This window comes from Lithobates pipiens, unplaced genomic scaffold (assembly GCF_037356315.1).
Source record: "Lithobates pipiens isolate NorthernLeopardFrog02 unplaced genomic scaffold, aLitPip1_a1.2 Scaffold_27, whole genome shotgun sequence".
In the NCBI taxonomy this organism is placed as follows: domain Eukaryota; kingdom Metazoa; phylum Chordata; class Amphibia; order Anura; family Ranidae; genus Lithobates; species Lithobates pipiens.
The window spans coordinates 35154870-35172704 of NW_027507788.1; the positions used below are offsets into that span (position 1 = coordinate 35154870).

Here is a 17835-nt window from a genome sequence, read left to right on the forward strand (position 1 = left end):
CATTATGTACTGGAAAGGATTGTAGAGGGTATGATGGTGGCTATTATGTACTGAAGAGGAGTGTAGAGGGTATGATGGTGGCTATTATGTACTGGAGATGAGTGTAGAGGGTATGATGGTGGCCATTATGTACTGGAGAGGAGTGTAGAGGGTATGATGTTGGACATTATGTACTGGAGAGGAGTGTAGAGGGTATGATGGTGGCCATTATGTTCTGGAAAGGATTGTAGAGGGTATGATGGTGGCTATTATGTACTGGAGAGGAGTGTAGCGGGTATGATGGTGGCCTTATGTACTGGAAAGGATTGTAGAGGGTATGATGGTGGCCATTGTGTACTGGAGAGGAGTGTATGATGATGGACATTATGTACAGAAGAGAAGAGCTGAAGGTATGTTTTGGGGCAATATGTGCAGGAGAGGTGTGAGGTGGGTATGATGGTGGGCATTTTGTATAGGAGAGGAGTGTGGAGGTTATGACGGGGGGTAATATGTACAGGAGAGGAGTGTGGAGGGTATGACGGGGGGGTAATATGTACAGGAGAGGAGAGTGAAAGCTATGATATGGGGCAATATTTAGAGTCCAGAGGATCTGAGAGCAGGCGATATTTGCAGAATAGGTGTGCAAAGGGTTTGAGAACAAGAAAGGATATGACAGTGGGCTGCAGGTAAAGAAAGGGAATGTGGAGGATATGCAGTTCAGTTTTGGGCTCCAGTTCTCAAAAAGGATATCGGGGAACTGGAGAAAGTGCAGAGAAGAGCAACCAAACTGATAAGAGGCATGGAGGAGCTCAGCTATGAGGAAAGATTAGAGGAACTGAATTTATTCTCTCTTGAGAAGAGGAGATTAAGGGGGGATATGATCAACATGTACAAATATATAAGTGGTCCATATAGTGAACTTGGTGTTTACTCATTTACTTTAAGGTCATCACAGAGGACAAGGGGGCGCTCTTTACATCTAAAAGAAAAGAGCTTTTATCTCCAAATACGGAAAGGTTTCTTCACAGTAAGAGCTGTGGAAATGTGGAGTAGACTCCCTCCAGAGGTGGTTCTGGCCAGCTCAGTAGATTGTTTTAAAAATGGTCTGGATTCTTTCCTAAATGTACATAATATAACTGGGTACTGACATTTATAGGTAAAGTTGTTCCAGGGAAAATCCGATTGCCTCTCGGGGGATCAGGAAGGAATATTTTCCCCTGCTGTACCAAATTGGATCGTGGTTTTCTGTGGTTTTTCACCTTCCTCTGGATCAACTGTGGGTATAGGATTGGGTATATGGGGTTGTATGATTTTTTTTTTATTGGTTGAACTAGGTGGACTTCTGTCTTTTTTTAACCCAACTATGTAACTATGTGTGTTGGATATATGTATATCAAAACAGTATCAACTGCCATTTATATTTTATAAAATACTGTTTTCGTCTTTTTTTCCCCTTCTTCTTTGCATCCCAATGCTACTGTTTTCCTTGTAAAACACTTTGACAAAGCCACCTTTAAAGGCGCTATATAAAATAAAGTTTATTATTCTTATTATTACTGATCTCTTCTGGCCTCTTTCAGCCACTTCCTGTCAACATGCCCTCACTCCAGCATCAGTTGTATACCATTGTCCTAGATTGGTTTCCTTTTAATGACAACAGTGGACCATGCCTCTGCATGTGACTGGGTGACAACGCTGAACTCAGTTGGGAGGGGGTTGTCACCTCATAACAGGAAGTGACTGAACAAGGACCCTCTTGGGGGGGGGGGGGGGGGGTTGATTTCCTGGGGATTATTTTAATGAAAGCCGCAGATATATAAAAAAAAGTTGAATGTAACTTTTGCAATGACATTAATATGTTACAACGTTTGTGACATTTTAGCCATTGGGTTTAGATCTATCAGGCTAAAAAGAGTAATGGGGATGTCAAAAAGGCAGAAAACCATAGCGAGCAATCTCTGATCTGACCGCTATAAACTGAAATCAGATTGTCACGGCTTAGTGCACTTTGGGCGTCATCAGTGCTGCTTATGTACCTTATGAAATAATCCTTCGTATTTCAGGAAAGTGGTAGAGCAGAAATGACAGTTGCAACAGAAAGCAATAGTAGAGAACAACATGCCTGAAACTGGCTTCTAGCAGACATAAGAAAAGGGTCTTTCCTCTTTAATCTGATCGGGGGCGCCGATTACAGACCCCATAGCCATGCTATGTTATATGTAGGGGTCTCGGCCAGGTTTGGCTTAAAGCAGAACACCGTTTGCACAGTTAAACAACTAATTTTTGAAGTAAAATCAATGCTTACTTTTATATTTTGCCATTTGCTTCTAAGTTTTACTGTTATGGTAAAAATCTAAACGTGACACCCCTTTTCTGTTTTATTTTCAGCTGGCCGAAGAAATTAGTCACGTGACCAAGCAACTGCCATTTAGAATCGAGTTCCTGAAAAAAAGCAGGTAAACGCAAGCAACTTATTACTTTTAGGTTGTAGTTAGAAATCTCACCACTAGAGGGCAGGAGTTCCTTGGATTTCCACTTTAAGGCGTTGATCTGTAGACCAAGTAGGACGAAGAAGTTGTCCAATGTAGCCCAAGATCTTGGGACAGATGGTGACTTTGCTTAATGTTTCATATTATTATTTTTTTTAAGGGGAATATCAACATGAATATAAGGTGGTGCCATTACTAAAATGTATGCTTCGGGGTCATCCTTCTCACTACCAAGTCAGTGACCTGAGACAAGACAAGCTTAGATCTTTCAGCCGTATGCTTGATCCAGGACAGTGACTCAGTGGGGAGAGTCCCCGGGATCTGTATGGCAGTGCTGCAACTTTCGCCTTTCACCTGAAAAGTCAACAGTGGCAACTTCATGACAGGTCCCCTTCACCCTTTTAGTTCACTGTTGTCTGCTGGAGCAATGTGAAACCAGTGCGTTTTGTATAGAGTGGAAAGGGTTACAATTTTTCCAGAAAACTTTTTTCACAATAAAGCGGAGTTCCGCCCAAAAGTGGAACTTCGTTGTACTCCTCCGGTGCTACATTTGGCACCTTTTCGGGGGGACAATATACCTGTCTTTCACAGATATCCTGTTCCCAGTTCTGGGAGCCTCAGCTGCGGGTATTGACGTCACCACCCGGGCTTCCTCCTCCTCTCTCCTCCTTCCCCGGCCTCCGGGCCAGCGGAGCCTCACGCATACACAGTAGGATTCCCAGCGTGAAGCTGTAAGGCTTCACTGCCAGGTTCCCTTACTCGCAATGGAGGCAGCATGCACCCGACAGCTGATGGAAACATCGCTGGACTCCAGGACAGGTAAGTGTCCGATTATTAAAAGTCAGCAGCTGCAGTATGTGCAGTTGCTGGCTTTTAATTTTTGCAGTTGTGGGCGGACCTCCGCTTTAAGTGTTAATTTACGAAAATGGATAACCATCTCCATTCCTGCACCTTCACACCGCAGATCACCCCAGTTCCTGCACCTGAAGACCTCTGATAACCTCAATTCCTGCACCTTCACACCTCAGATCAGCCCCAATTCCTGCATCTTTAGACCTTAAATCAACCCCAAATTAAGTACCTTCAGACCTCAGATCATCCCAATTCTTGCACCTTCAGACCTCAAATAAACTCCAATTCCTGCACCTTCACACCTCAAATGAACCATAATTTTCCTCACTTTCACACCTCGGATCACCCCAATTCCTTCACCTTTACATCTCCAAATTTCTCCCCTTCAGGCCAACCTATATTCCTGCACCTTCACATCTCAGATCACCCCAATTCCTGCACATTCACACCTCAGATCAGCCCCAGTTCCTGTACCTTCACACCTCAGATTATCCCCAATTATTGTTTTTCTCAGACATCAGATCAGCCCCAACTCCCGCACTTTCAAATGTCAGATCACCCCCAATTCCTGCACATTTAGACCTCAGATCACCCCTATTCCTGCAGCGTCAGACCTTAGATTACCCAAATTCCTGCACCTTCAGATCTCAGATCATCCTAAAACCTGCACCTTTAGACTTCAGATCACCCCATATCCCTGCACGTTCACACCCCAGATCAGCCCCTATCCCTGCACCTTCACACCCCAGATCAGCCCCTATGCCTGGACCTTCACACCTCAGATCAGCCCTTATGCCTGGACCTTCACACCTCAGATCAGCCCCAGTTCCCGCACCTTCACACCTCAGATTATCCCTAATTATTGTACTTTCAGACATCATATCAGCCCCAATTCCTGCACCTTTAGACCTCAGATCACCCCTATTCCTACACCTTTAGACCTTAAGATTACCCAAAATCCTGCACCTTCAGATCTCAGATCACCCTCCAAATCCTGCACCTTCAGACCTCAGATTAACCCCAATTCCAGCACCTCCTAATCTGAGATCACCCCAGTTCCTGCACCTGCACTTTTTTCACCTCAATCCGATTCCTGCACCTTCAGATCTCAGATCACCCGAGTTCCTGTACCTACACACCACAGATCACCCCAATTTCTGCAACTTCACATCTCAGATCAGCCTCAATTCATGCACCTTCAGATGTCAGATGAGCTCTAATTCAGCAGCTGGTGTTCCACCAGCAAAAGGGTAGGCAGGTGTGCTTCCTTACATAGGAACACCCGCAACCACAGGTGGACCTGCACTGACAAGACATCAGACAGGCTTCTCTGAAACTCCATGGAGGTGGGTTGGCCAAGGGCGGAGAGGGACAGGCCAGGCCTTGGAATTGACCACCTAGTAAGCAGTCAGTTATGGGCAATGTCAGGGGCACTGTATTTGTAGGGAGCAGGGGCCCACCAGAGGATTCTCCAGTCCGAGCTTGCACGCATGCCACATGACAATCTTCTGGTTGCCACTCAAATTGAAGCTGCTTGACCTCCTTGGGTTAGAACCTCTCCCTTTGGGGAGATTTCGTTGGACTTTCTATCCAGTGACTACTCCGGAACACCAGTTATATCTTCTAACAACTCCCTATTCTTTTCAGCTCAAAACGAATAGGCTTGGGCTGTAGATTCTCAAATTCCATGAACTTCATGCAGACAGTCATTAGGTTACACTATCATAATTTTATTGTTAACTAGTCACTGCTGTCTGGTAAATGACATAACCCATGGCATGGGATACATGTAGCTTCATGTGTAACAAGTCCTCTTTGTAGGTAAATTCTGATTGGTTGGTGTGGGATAAGGAATGACTTCTCTTAGGACCCTTAATAAATAAATTGGTTTGTCGTTTATATTTTAAAAAGGAGCTAGCTTATGTTTGTTTGCACCTTTTGCAAATATTATTTCACAAACATGTGGGTTCAATGTAAGCAGTATTCTAATGAACAGAATTGACTTTGTGTTTCTGATCCGTTAAATTTCTAAAGTCAGTACTAGATTGCAAACTCTTCAGGGCTAGAATGTGCCATAAATTCTCAGTTTGTGCTCTAATAAACTCTACTCAGTGTTGGCATGGGGTTCCATTTGGGACCCATTGGAGGAAATAAAGGTGAAGGTCCACCTCCCTAATCCTCAACCCCGGTACCTTCAAGCCTCATATCTCCCGAATTCCTGCACCTTAAGGACCTCAGACAAGCCCCAATTCCTGCACCTGAAGACCTCAGACAAGCCCCAATTCCTGCACCTGAAGACCTCAAACTAAGCCCAATTTCTGCACCTTTAGACCTCAAATCAACCCAATTTCCTCACCTTCAGACTTCAAGTTGCAAACTCTTCAGGGTTAGAATATGCCATGAATTCTCAGTTCGTGCTCTAATAAACTCTACTGGTTGGCATTGGGTATCTGGGATGCATTTGAGGAAATAAAAGTGAATGTCCACCCCTCCCAATGTGCTGAGTTCCAAGAGACTGCTCAAAGACATGTCATGTTCCAAGAGACTGTTTTCTACGAGCATACCACAGACTGTTAACGTGTCTACAGACATACCAGAATGTTTGCCCAATACAGCTGCTCATAGTCAGAATGGGATAGGTCAGTGCTGGGACAAGGTCATCCAATGCCCAGAGCAAAGGTGCCAAACTCCAATCCCCACTCCCCAGCGTTCCCTTAGGGTTAGGGTCAGAACACCCTCATCCCTGAAATAAACCACTGCTTCCAGGACAGTGTCCCTCTTGCCCACCCCTTGTCCCGGCCCTGGGTCAGGTAACGGTATGGTCTCATTGACCGAGCCTTCATGGAGGATAAATCAATTGGCTGGGATGAATTCTCCTGGCCGACCAACTGTCTTGCCCCAGGTGAAGCACAGGGCTGAGCACTTCCTCTCTATGCTTAATAGGCACAAACATGTTTGTTCATACAACATTCATTCATGGGAATGATGTTTTGACTGCCATGCAGGTTACAAACGACTATTGATAAGTTTGACCTCAGCTTATAGGAGACTGTTGAGGACTGTTTATATAGTACATATTATGGGAACCGCTGACATAATACAATGATAATATTATGGTAATATAATATATGCTATAATACCAATTAGCATGAGCTATCAAAAAACAATACTCCACATCGTGGTCAGTGGTGGTCAACCTGCTTTATATATATATGAAAACAAATGCTGACACCACAAAAAGGCCAAACTTAGTATTCAGTGCATGTAATGGCTCAGAAAGCTGGCAGGCATGCAAGTAGTTAGAACCTATGAGCACACTACAAGAGATGATCAGAGCTTGCAGACATCCTATTTGAGTTGTTATAGGATAGAGCAGGGGTCTCCAAACTTTTTAAACAAAGGGCTAGTTTACTGTCCCTCAGACATTAGAGGGGGGAGGGGCAGACTGTGTCCAGTAGGAAAGTGTCCTGACATCAGTGACGTAGACAGTGCACCATCTTTGGTATCAGTAAGAGGAATGGGGCCCAGTCATTGGTTTCAGTGGAAGGAATAGTGCCCCATTGTTGGTGTCAGTGGGAGGATTAGTACCTTGCTGTTGGTGTCAGTGGGAGGATTAATGCCCCATCATTGGTGTCAGTGAAAGGAATAGTGCCCTGTTGTTGGTGTCAGTGGGAAGGATAGTGCCCTGTTGTTGGCGTCAGTGGGAGGAATAGTGCCCCTTTGTTGATATCAGTAGAAGGAATAGTACTCCATTGTTGATGTCAGTGGTGGGATTAGTGCCTTGTTGGTGTCAGTGGGAGGATTAGTGCCCCATCATTTGTGTCAGTGGAAGGGATAGTGACCCTCTGTTATCAGTAGAAGAAATAGTGCTCTATTGTTGGTGTCAGTGGGAGGATTAGTAGCTTGTTGTTGGTGTCTGTTCAGTATCAGTACTAGGTAGAACATTCTATTCAACATCAGTACTAGGTAGAAGGTCCTATTCAATATCAATACTAGGTGAATGGTCCTATTTAACATCAGTACTTGGTGGAAGGTCCTATTGAACATCAGTACTAGGTGGAAGGTTCTATTCAACATCATACTAGATGAAAGGTTTTAGCCAACATCATTGCTGTATGGAAGGTTCTATTCAACATCGGTACTAGGTGGAAGATTCTATTCAATATCAGTACTAGGTAGAAGGTCCTATTCAATATCAATACTAGGTGAACGGTCCTATTTAATATCAGTACTTGGTGGAAGGTCCTATTGAACATCAGTACTAGGGGGAAGGTTCTATGCAACATCGTACTAGATGAAAGGTTTTAGCCAACATCATTGCTGGGTGGAAGGTTCTATTCAACATCGGTACTAGGTGGAAGGTTCTAGTCAATATCAGTTCTAGGTTGAAGATTCTATTCAATATCAGTACTAGGTAGAAGGTCCTATTCAATATCAATACTAGGTGAAAGATCATATTGAACATCAGTACTAGGTGGAAGGTCCTATTCAACATCGTACTAGATGAAAGGTTTTAGCCAACATCATTGCTGGGTGGAAGGTTCTATTCAACATCGGTACCAGGTGGAAGGTTCTAGTCAATATCAGTTCTAGGCTGAAGATTCTATTCAATATCAGTACTAGGTAGAAGGTCCTATTCAATATCAATACTAGGTGGAAGGTCCTATTGAACATCAGTACTAGGTGGAAGGTCCTATTGAACATCAGTACTAGGTGGAAGGTCCTATTGAACATCAGTACTAGGTGGAAGGTCCTATTGAACATCAGTACTAGGTGGAAGGTCCTATTGAACATCAGTACTAGGTGGAAGGTTATATTCAACATCGTACTAGATGAAAGGTTTTAGCCAACATCATTGCTGGGTGGAATGTTCTATTCAACATCAGTACTAGGTGGAAGATTCTTTTCAATATCAATATTAAGTTGAAGGTTCTTTTCAATATCTGGCCTAGGTAGAAGTTGCTAACCAGTGATTAAATCTTCAGTGGTGCAAAGCTAAGGATAGATGAAGGCTGCAGGGGATGCCGTTTTCTATGACAACAGGGAGCGAGACGTTCACAGACGCATTCACAGAGTAGAGAGTGTGAAGTTTCGGGGAAATCCTTTCTACAAAACAATTAGTGTTGCCATGACTACAAGAAAATGGATAATTTTATTTTATAAAAACATAGATAGTTTCAGATTGTATTTCGAAGGTGAAATTATAAATCAGCTTGTTTAGCAAATATGTATAATATATCTATATAATATCCATAAAGTTGGCATTGCCTATGAATCACGGGCACATCGGTGGTGAGTTCTCCAGATTTGCGTCCCACCTGTCACGGCAGTTAGAGGGTCACTCCATGCCAGGGGCGGATCCAGAGTCTAATCTCGGGAGGGGCACTGCTATAAAATGTTTTTTTGGGGGCAATTTATATGGGAAATGGCTGGTATTTGCGCTTCAATCATTACGGCACCATGGTTGTTATGGTGTCAGGATGATTGAAGCGTATTATTTCTATTAATACATTGTAATATAAAATTAAATGGTTCAACTCACCATAATGCAGAATCAGTGGGAGCCCTGAGGATGTCACTTGCCATGTCGCCTGCCACCAAATGTGGATTGTCACTTGCCACGTCACTTGTCACCAAATGCGGATTGTTACTTGCCATGTCACCTGCCACACATTGCGGATTGTCACTTGCCACGTCACCTGCCACACATTGCGGATTGTCACTTGCCACGTCGCCTCCTACCAGATGCGGATTGCCACGTAGCCTGCCACACATTGCGGATTGCCACTTGCCACGTCACCTGCCACACATTGCGGATTGTCACTTGCCATGTTGCCTGCCACACATTGCGGATTGCCACTTGCCACGTCACCTGCCACACATTGGGGATTGTCACTTGCCACGTCACCTGCCATACATTGCGGATTGTCACTTGCCACGTTGCCTGCCACACATTGCGGATTGCCACGTCACCTGCCACACATTGCGGATTGTCACTTGCCACGTTGCCTGCCACACATTGCGGATTGCCACTTGCCACGTAGCCTGCCACACATTGCGGATTGCCACTTGCCACGTCACCTGCCACACATTGCGGATTGTCACTTGCCACGTTGCCTGCCACACATTGCGGATTGCCACTTGCCATGTAGCCTGCCACACATTGCGGATTGCCACTTGCCACGTCACCTGCCACACATTGCGGATTGTTACTTGCCATGTTGCCTGACACACATTGCGGATTGCCACTTGCCACGTCACCTGACACACATTGGGGATTGTCACTTGCCACGTCACCTGCCACACATTGCGGATTGTCACTTGCCACGTTGCCTGCCACACATTGCGGATTGCCACGTCACCTGCCACACATTGCGGATTGTCACTTGCCACGTTGCCTGCCACACATTGCGGATTGCCACTTGCCACGTAGCCTGCCACACATTGCGGATTGCCACTTGCCACGTCACCTGCCACACATTGCGGATTGTCACTTGCCACGTAGCCTGCCACACATTGCGGATTGCCACTTGCCACGTAGTCTGCCACACATTGTGGATTGCCACGTAGTCTGCCACACATTGCGGATTGCCACTTGCCACGTAGCCTGCCACACATTGCGGATTGCCACTTGCCACGTCACCTGCCACACATTGCGGATTGTCACTTGCCACGTTGCCTGCCACACATTGCGGATTGCCACTTGCCATGTAGCCTGCCACACATTGCGGATTGCCACTTGCCACGTCACCTGCCACACATTGCGGATTGTCACTTGCCATGTTGCCTGACACACATTGCGGATTGCCACTTGCCACGTCACCTGACACACATTGGGGATTGTCACTTGCCACGTCACCTGCCACACATTGCGGATTGTCACTTGCCACGTTGCCTGCCACACATTGCGGATTGCCACGTCACCTGCCACACATTGCGGATTGTCACTTGCCACGTTGCCTGCCACACATTGCGGATTGCCACTTGCCACGTAGCCTGCCACACATTGCGGATTGCCACTTGCCACGTCACCTGCCACACATTGCGGATTGTCACTTGCCACGTAGCCTGCCACACATTGCGGATTGCCACTTGCCACGTAGTCTGCCACACATTGTGGATTGCCACGTAGTCTGCCACACATTGCGGATTGCCACTTGCCACGTAGTCTGCCACACATTGCGGATTGCCACTTGCCACGTAGCCTGCCACACATTGCGGATTGCCACTTGCCACGTAGTCTGCCACACATTGCGGATTGCAAAAAGAAAAGATAAGATTGCGCTATGGACAAATTTACCTGTTTGCTAGACAAGTTTAAATAAGTTTAAATGTTAAAATGACTACAATAAAGTGAACTGTGAAGGGTTAAAGCTGCCTGTGCTTGAAACCTATCCCTCAAGATGGGAATAGATTAGAAATCTGAAAAATAAATTAAGCTTTGGCGCTAAAACCTAAATGGTGTACTAAAAATGCTAATATTCTGCAAATTACATAAAATGAAGCCCAATGTGGGAATTTCACCAATACACTGTATATGTGATATTAAAAATATATGTGAATGGGAATGTGTATCCGTTATCTTACATAACAACTATGCACAAGTGTGGTAAAAAATAATAATAACTATGCACAAGTGTGGTAAATAATATGATGAAAAATACAACTAATCTATCACAACTAAAAATGTAAGTGCTTTGGTAAAAAGTGCTTTTGCTCACATAAATGAGCCAATACTTATACTCTAAAAAGTGATAATCAAAAAGGCATTGTGAAACTACCAAGTGAAAACATCAAAAAGATCATATAATGTCCAATCCAAAATATATTATAATGTCCAACTGAAAATATTTATTCAAAGTCGCATCATCTAGTTGCTGAAAAAACGCATAAGACTTTTATCAGATAGGAAGGTGAAGCAAGGTGACTGGTGAAAACAAGGGTTAAATTCCTCTCCGGTGCGCCACTCTGTGTTAGAGAAGAAATGTATATATGCGCTCACCAGACATTAAACCCCCAATGGGTTAGCCAAGCAGTCACAGTATGAGCCACTGTGCAGCTCTCTCAAGGCTCTGCCACCGCTGTGCTGTGGGGATATTTTACACTCTTCCTTCCGTGAATGGTCCGTTTAGCGTTTGTACATGAAGGGAAACAGAAGTACAGCCATGGTGCAATATTGTTGTGTAAACGTACAATGTTTATTAAAATCAGTTTTACTCACAAATTCCAAAAAAGATAGATCGCTGTGAAATATGTTCCGCCGGCGTTACTGCTTGAATAGCAGTGTAAGGTGCACGTTCTAGGCCACGCCCTACGCGTTTCGTCAGAGCGACGTCATCTGGAGCGGCCATATTGGTGCACCTTCACGTTTATGTAGGGTGCAGTGCTCTTCTGCGCTTGCGCGATGTATTAGCGCCATTTTAATTGTGGGAATGCCCTATCCGAGCCGCTGTGCGTCTATATTGTATGGTCTCTTGTGACAGTATAAACGTGGGAAGACTCTTTGCTTATTGTCAATCCAGGGTATGCCGTCTTCTATTGTGTAACGGTCACAATTAAACTTTTGCCTACATGTTTGTAATTGCGGACTCCGGGCATGGTGAGATATAATAATGTAGCACCGCAACCTACATAACTATTCCAGTATACTTATAAAGGGAATATCAGCAATTATGCATGAATACAATTGGTATCTTTCAATATACTCATAAAAAGAGGTTAACCACTGTACATAAAAACAATTAGTAAAATTAATATAAAATTAATACAGTGTATGTAAAAAATATATGTAAAACATACAGAAAAGAAAGGAGAAATTATTAAAATATATAAGGACCAAGTATATAAAATTTAATATAAAATTTAATATATTTAATATATTTAATAGTAATACCCTGACCAGCTGCATATTGCATGTGTTACCTGCTGGGCTTCCTGACTACAGGATTTTTATATGTGTTTATTTTCAGTCTGAATGGTTAAAAACAAGAATACAAAAAACTATATGTCCACTATATTAATAAATGGACATATTCCCCGGTAAAGAGGACAGGAGGAGAGGAAAAAAAACTAAAAGTGAAAAAATGTGTATGTGTGCTACTAAGCTCACACAAATTAGAAAAAACTTTTTTTCTCTTTTACCAATAAGCTGAAATAAATATATTGTGGGGAGATATTGATATCTGCTCATTTTTAAAAGGCCTTATTTTAAAACATTTGTTAATAGGGCAAACTAGATAGAAGAAGTGCAATGAAAGGAAACTAATAGTGAAGTTGAATGGGGAACTCAGTGTTTAGATGTATACCTCGTTTCAAGGCCTTGTGCATGGCCTTACATGTTGCTAGACATATTCTCCAGTAGGGGGCAGACTTTTTTCTGTAATGTCAAACAATTATTGGTAGGGGGGGGGAGATGGGAAAGGAAAACCTTCTAGGTTATGGTTCGAATGTTATATTGTGATTTATTGGTTTATTTGGTCTATATTAGTCCTGCCCTGAGCCGATAATGTATAGTTATGAGTTTAGACTGGGGGAGTTTTAAAAGTTCGTTAAAAAACAATTCAAATCCAGCTCTACATTCATTCCCTGGGGTTGGAGGGTGTCTAAATTGTATATCCATTTGGTTTCATTTCTGGATATTTTGATGGTTTTGTCCTCACCTCTCCAGTGGGCCTTTACTTTGTCAATACCATAAAATGTCATCTGTCCTGGGTCACGATTATGGTAATCCCTAAAATGTCTGGAGACACTGTGATTGGGGTACCCTTTTTTGATATTCCTAATATGTTCACCAATTCTAGTTTGGAGTTCTCTCGTGGTGCGTCCTACATATTGTCTAGAGCAGGGGCACTCTATAATGTAGGTGACATAAGTGCTTTTGCATGTAATGAGCTCATTTATTCTATATTCTTTTTTATTTGAAGCTGACTGAAAAGTGGTTCTTTTCTTTTCAGTTTTTTTACTATTTCTACACGGGAGGCATTTACCGCACCTGAAAAAACCTTTCAGATTACCCCCTACTTTAATTTGTTTCGGGGGATCAATGGTGTTTTTAACAAGTTTGTTCCTCAATGTAGGTGCCCTTCTGTAAATGAATCGCGGTTTTTTTGGGAGGATATCTTTGAGTGTGTGATCTGCTTTCAAGATAGGCCAATGTTTCTTGATGATGGATTCCACCTCTTTATGTTGCCTATTGTATCCCGTGAGGAAAGCAACTGATGAGTTGTTAATTCTATCTTGTTTTTTATCTTCCAATAATTTGTTCCGTTCCATTTGTTTTATTTCGTTTTTGAGTTTGCGCAGGCCCCTTTCATCATATCCCTTATTTTTGAACCTTTCTATTATTATTTCCGCTTGTTGTTCGTAGTCAGTGCTTCTGCTGCAGTTTCTGTAAAGTCGCATCAGTTGGCCTTTCGGTATGTTCCCCAACCATTTAGCATGATGACAACTATTTGTGGGAATGTAACCGTTACGGTCGGTGGGTTTGAAGAAAGTGCGTGTGCCCAGTTTGTTTCCTTCCTTGTATATTTGTAGATCTAAGTAATTTACACTATTGCTGTTGTAATTACCAGTAAATTTTATGTTGTAAATATTATGGTTGATCTCGTTGAAAAATTCTTGTAGTTGTTCTGCTGTGCCACCCCATATTATCACGATATCATCTATATACCGTCGGTACATTTTGAGGTTCTCCCTATGTACACCATATATTTGCTCTTCCTCCCATCTATTGAGAAATAAATTCGCTACACTGGGGGCATATTTGGCCCCCATGGCTACGCCTTTGATCTGATTGTAGTATGTTCCCTTATACCAAAAATAATTGTGGTGCATTGCCATTTTAAGACCTTCCGTTAGATATTGTATTTGCTCTTGTTTTAGGTCAGACATCTGTTGCAATGCCCACTCGACGCTACTGAGCCCATCATCCTGTCTTATATTGGTGTATAACGATTCCACATCAATCGTAACCAATAGGTCTTTCTCTTGAATTGTCAGATTTTTCAGTTCTCCAATCAGTTGTTTGCTGTCACGTAAATAAGACTTTCCTTTGATTACCAACGGTTGCAGGAAGCCATCAATATAGGCCCCTAATCTGGAGAACAAGGAATCGATCCCACTCACAATTGGTCGCCCAGGTGGGTTGTTTTGATTCTTGTGTATTTTAGGGACGTGGTATATAATTGGAGTTTTAGGTGCCTTCTGTATTAGATATCTGGATTCCTTTTTGTTTAAAATGCCGAGGGTTTTTCCTTTTTCTACAAATTTTTTAAGTTTCCTTTCGTATTCGGCTTTGGGATTTTTCTTCAGTTTCTTATAGGTGTTAGGGATGTTAAGTAAATTCTCCATTTCCCTCTCGTAGTCCTGTTTGTTTAAAATTACCAGGCCCCCCCCTTTGTCCGCTGGTCTGATTACTATGCCTTTCTGTTTTTCTATCCGCTTAATGGTGTTCCATATGTTTTTTCCTTTAGTTCTTTTTACTTCCAAGTTCTTCAAATCGTTCTCCACCATCTTTCTGAAAACTTTTATATTCTCATCCTGCGTTACCTTAGGGTTGAATGTGGAGTTGTTCCTTAATTGGGAATGTTTGTATGGACCGTTGTCTTTGTCCCTAGTATTTGGCTTTGTTGGACCAAAGAACTTGGTGATATTAAGTTTCCTCACAAATTTTTGGAGATCTATGTAAGTTTCAAATTTATCCAGACCTTTATCAGGTGCAAATTTCAACCCCATGTTTAAAACTCTGAGTTCCTCTTCTGTGAACACGACTTGGCTGAGATTGTAAATGCCATCTCCTATTGTTCTCTTCTTCTTTTTCTGGAGGCCTCCTCTCTTCCCCCTTGTACGTTTTCTGTTTGCCAGTCTGATGGCCTGTGTGGTTCCGCCCTTCTCTGTTGCCAAGGGCGTTCGTGTTCTCCATGGTTTCTCCTTGGGTTGTCTTGTCTGGTCCATCTCGGGTTCCAACCTCCATTTCTGTAATGGCTTCTTTGCTGGTTTCTTCCCGGGTATCGAAAAGGTCCTCCTTCTCTCCATGGGTTGTGATAAGTGTCCGGTATTCTGGGTGGTCTGCGCTCCTGCCCCCTGTGAAAAAAATCTCTATTGTATCCCCTATTCCTATAAGGGGTGTATTGGGGGTATTCCCTCAGGGGTGAATACCTATTGGGATGTCTGGGGATATTTGGCGTATAGGGAGTGCGGTTGTCCCAATATCTGTTCTGAGTTTGTTCCCTAGGGGTTCTGCCTTCTGTTCTCCTATGTGCTGGGGTAGCAGGGGTGTTCTGTACAACCGTGTTACTTTGTGTCTGTATGTCCCTTACCCAATGTTGTTCTTCTTCTTGTATATCATTTTCTCCTGATTCTTCCATCAGTGAAGTTTCATTTTCCACATCACTGTAGTTATTGTCTGTCTGCCATTTGTAAACCTGCTGGTTTTTGTAGTCCAGTACGTCCCTTTTAAACTTTTTCTGTTTCTTCTGTTGCACTTCTTTGTCATACTTCTTTATGGTTTCTTGTAGTTCCCTTTCCTTGTTTAAGTATTCCTCTGTTTCTTTAAATGGTGTTAATTGCTCTCTAAGTTGTGTGATCTCCGTTTCTATGTTCCTTAATTTGTGTTGTCGTCTCACTACTATTTTTTGTAACAATTCGGTCTCACATTGATTAAAGAACCTGTACCAATCATCCATCAACTGTTTATCATTAACTGCATCATTAGGAGAAACATCCCAGCGTAATCTTCTGGGTGTTATTTTCTCAGTTATGTACATCTCTAGTATGGCCACATCCCACCATACTCTCAATTGTTTTTCTAAGCAGTGTTTTAGGTGTTTGAATAAACTTTCCAGGTCCTGTCGGATGACCACATGTTCTTGATTGAACACCTCCATTAAGTTAACTTTCCTGCTATTGACATATTTAAAGATGTCCATTGCTGCAACTTAGAGTGAAACTAACTGTTTCACAGAAAATAGCAAAAAGAAAAGATAAGATTGCGCTATGGACAAATTTACCTGTTTGCTAGACAAGTTTAAATAAGTTTAAATGTTAAAATGACTACAATAAAGTGAACTGTGAAGGGTTAAAGCTGCCTGTGCTTGAAACCTATCCCTCAAGATGGGAATAGATTAGAAATCTGAAAAATAAATTAAGCTTTGGCGCTAAAACCTAAATGGTGTACTAAAAATGCTAATATTCTGCAAATTACATAAAATGAAGCCCAATGTGGGAATTTCACCAATACACTGTATATGTGATATTAAAAATATATGTGAATGGGAATGTGTATCCGTTATCTTACATAACAACTATGCACAAGTGTGGTAAAAAATAATAATAACTATGCACAAGTGTGGTAAATAATATGATGAAAAATACAACTAATCTATCACAACTAAAAATGTAAGTGCTTTGGTAAAAAGTGCTTTTGCTCACATAAATGAGCCAATACTTATACTCTAAAAAGTGATAATCAAAAAGGCATTGTGAAACTACCAAGTGAAAACATCAAAAAGATCATATAATGTCCAATCCAAAATATATTATAATGTCCAACTGAAAATATTTATTCAAAGTCGCATCATCTAGTTGCTGAAAAAACGCATAAGACTTTTATCAGATAGGAAGGTGAAGCAAGGTGACTGGTGAAAACAAGGGTTAAATTCCTCTCCGGTGCGCCACTCTGTGTTAGAGAAGAAATGTATATATGCGCTCACCAGACATTAAACCCCCAATGGGTTAGCCAAGCAGTCACAGTATGAGCCACTGTGCAGCTCTCTCAAGGCTCTGCCACCGCTGTGCTGTGGGGATATTTTACACTCTTCCTTCCGTGAATGGTCCGTTTAGCGTTTGTACATGAAGGGAAACAGAAGTACAGCCATGGTGCAATATTGTTGTGTAAACGTACAATGTTTATTAAAATCAGTTTTACTCACAAATTCCAAAAAAGATAGATCGCTGTGAAATATGTTCCGCCGGCGTTACTGCTTGAATAGCAGTGTAAGGTGCACGTTCTAGGCCACGCCCTACGCGTTTCGTCAGAGCGACGTCATCTGGAGCGGCCATATTGGTGCACCTTCACGTTTATGTAGGGTGCAGTGCTCTTCTGCGCTTGCGCGATGTATTAGCGCCATTTTAATTGTGGGAATGCCCTATCCGAGCCGCTGTGCGTCTATATTGTATGGTCTCTTGTGACAGTATAAACGTGGGAAGACTCTTTGCTTATTGTCAATCCAGGGTATGCCGTCTTCTATTGTGTAACGGTCACAATTAAACTTTTGCCTACATGTTTGTAATTGCGGACTCCGGGCATGGTGAGATATAATAATGTAGCACCGCAACCTACATAACTATTCCAGTATACTTATAAAGGGAATATCAGCAATTATGCATGAATACAATTGGTATCTTTCAATATACTCATAAAAAGAGGTTAACCACTGTACATAAAAACAATTAGTAAAATTAATATAAAATTAATACAGTGTATGTAAAAAATATATGTAAAACATACAGAAAAGAA

General features: G+C 42.4%; 1 long non-coding RNA gene across 1 annotated transcript in view; it reads left to right on the forward strand.

Annotated features, from left to right (window-relative positions):
* The first annotated feature begins 2365 nt into the window (after positions 1–2365).
* LOC143933766 (uncharacterized) overlaps positions 2366–17835 on the forward strand; it is a 97577-nt gene continuing 82107 nt past the window's right edge. The window contains exon 1 of the long non-coding RNA XR_013263148.1: positions 2366–2435. This is a non-coding gene — a long non-coding RNA (uncharacterized LOC143933766). The remainder of the gene's footprint in view (positions 2436–17835) is intronic.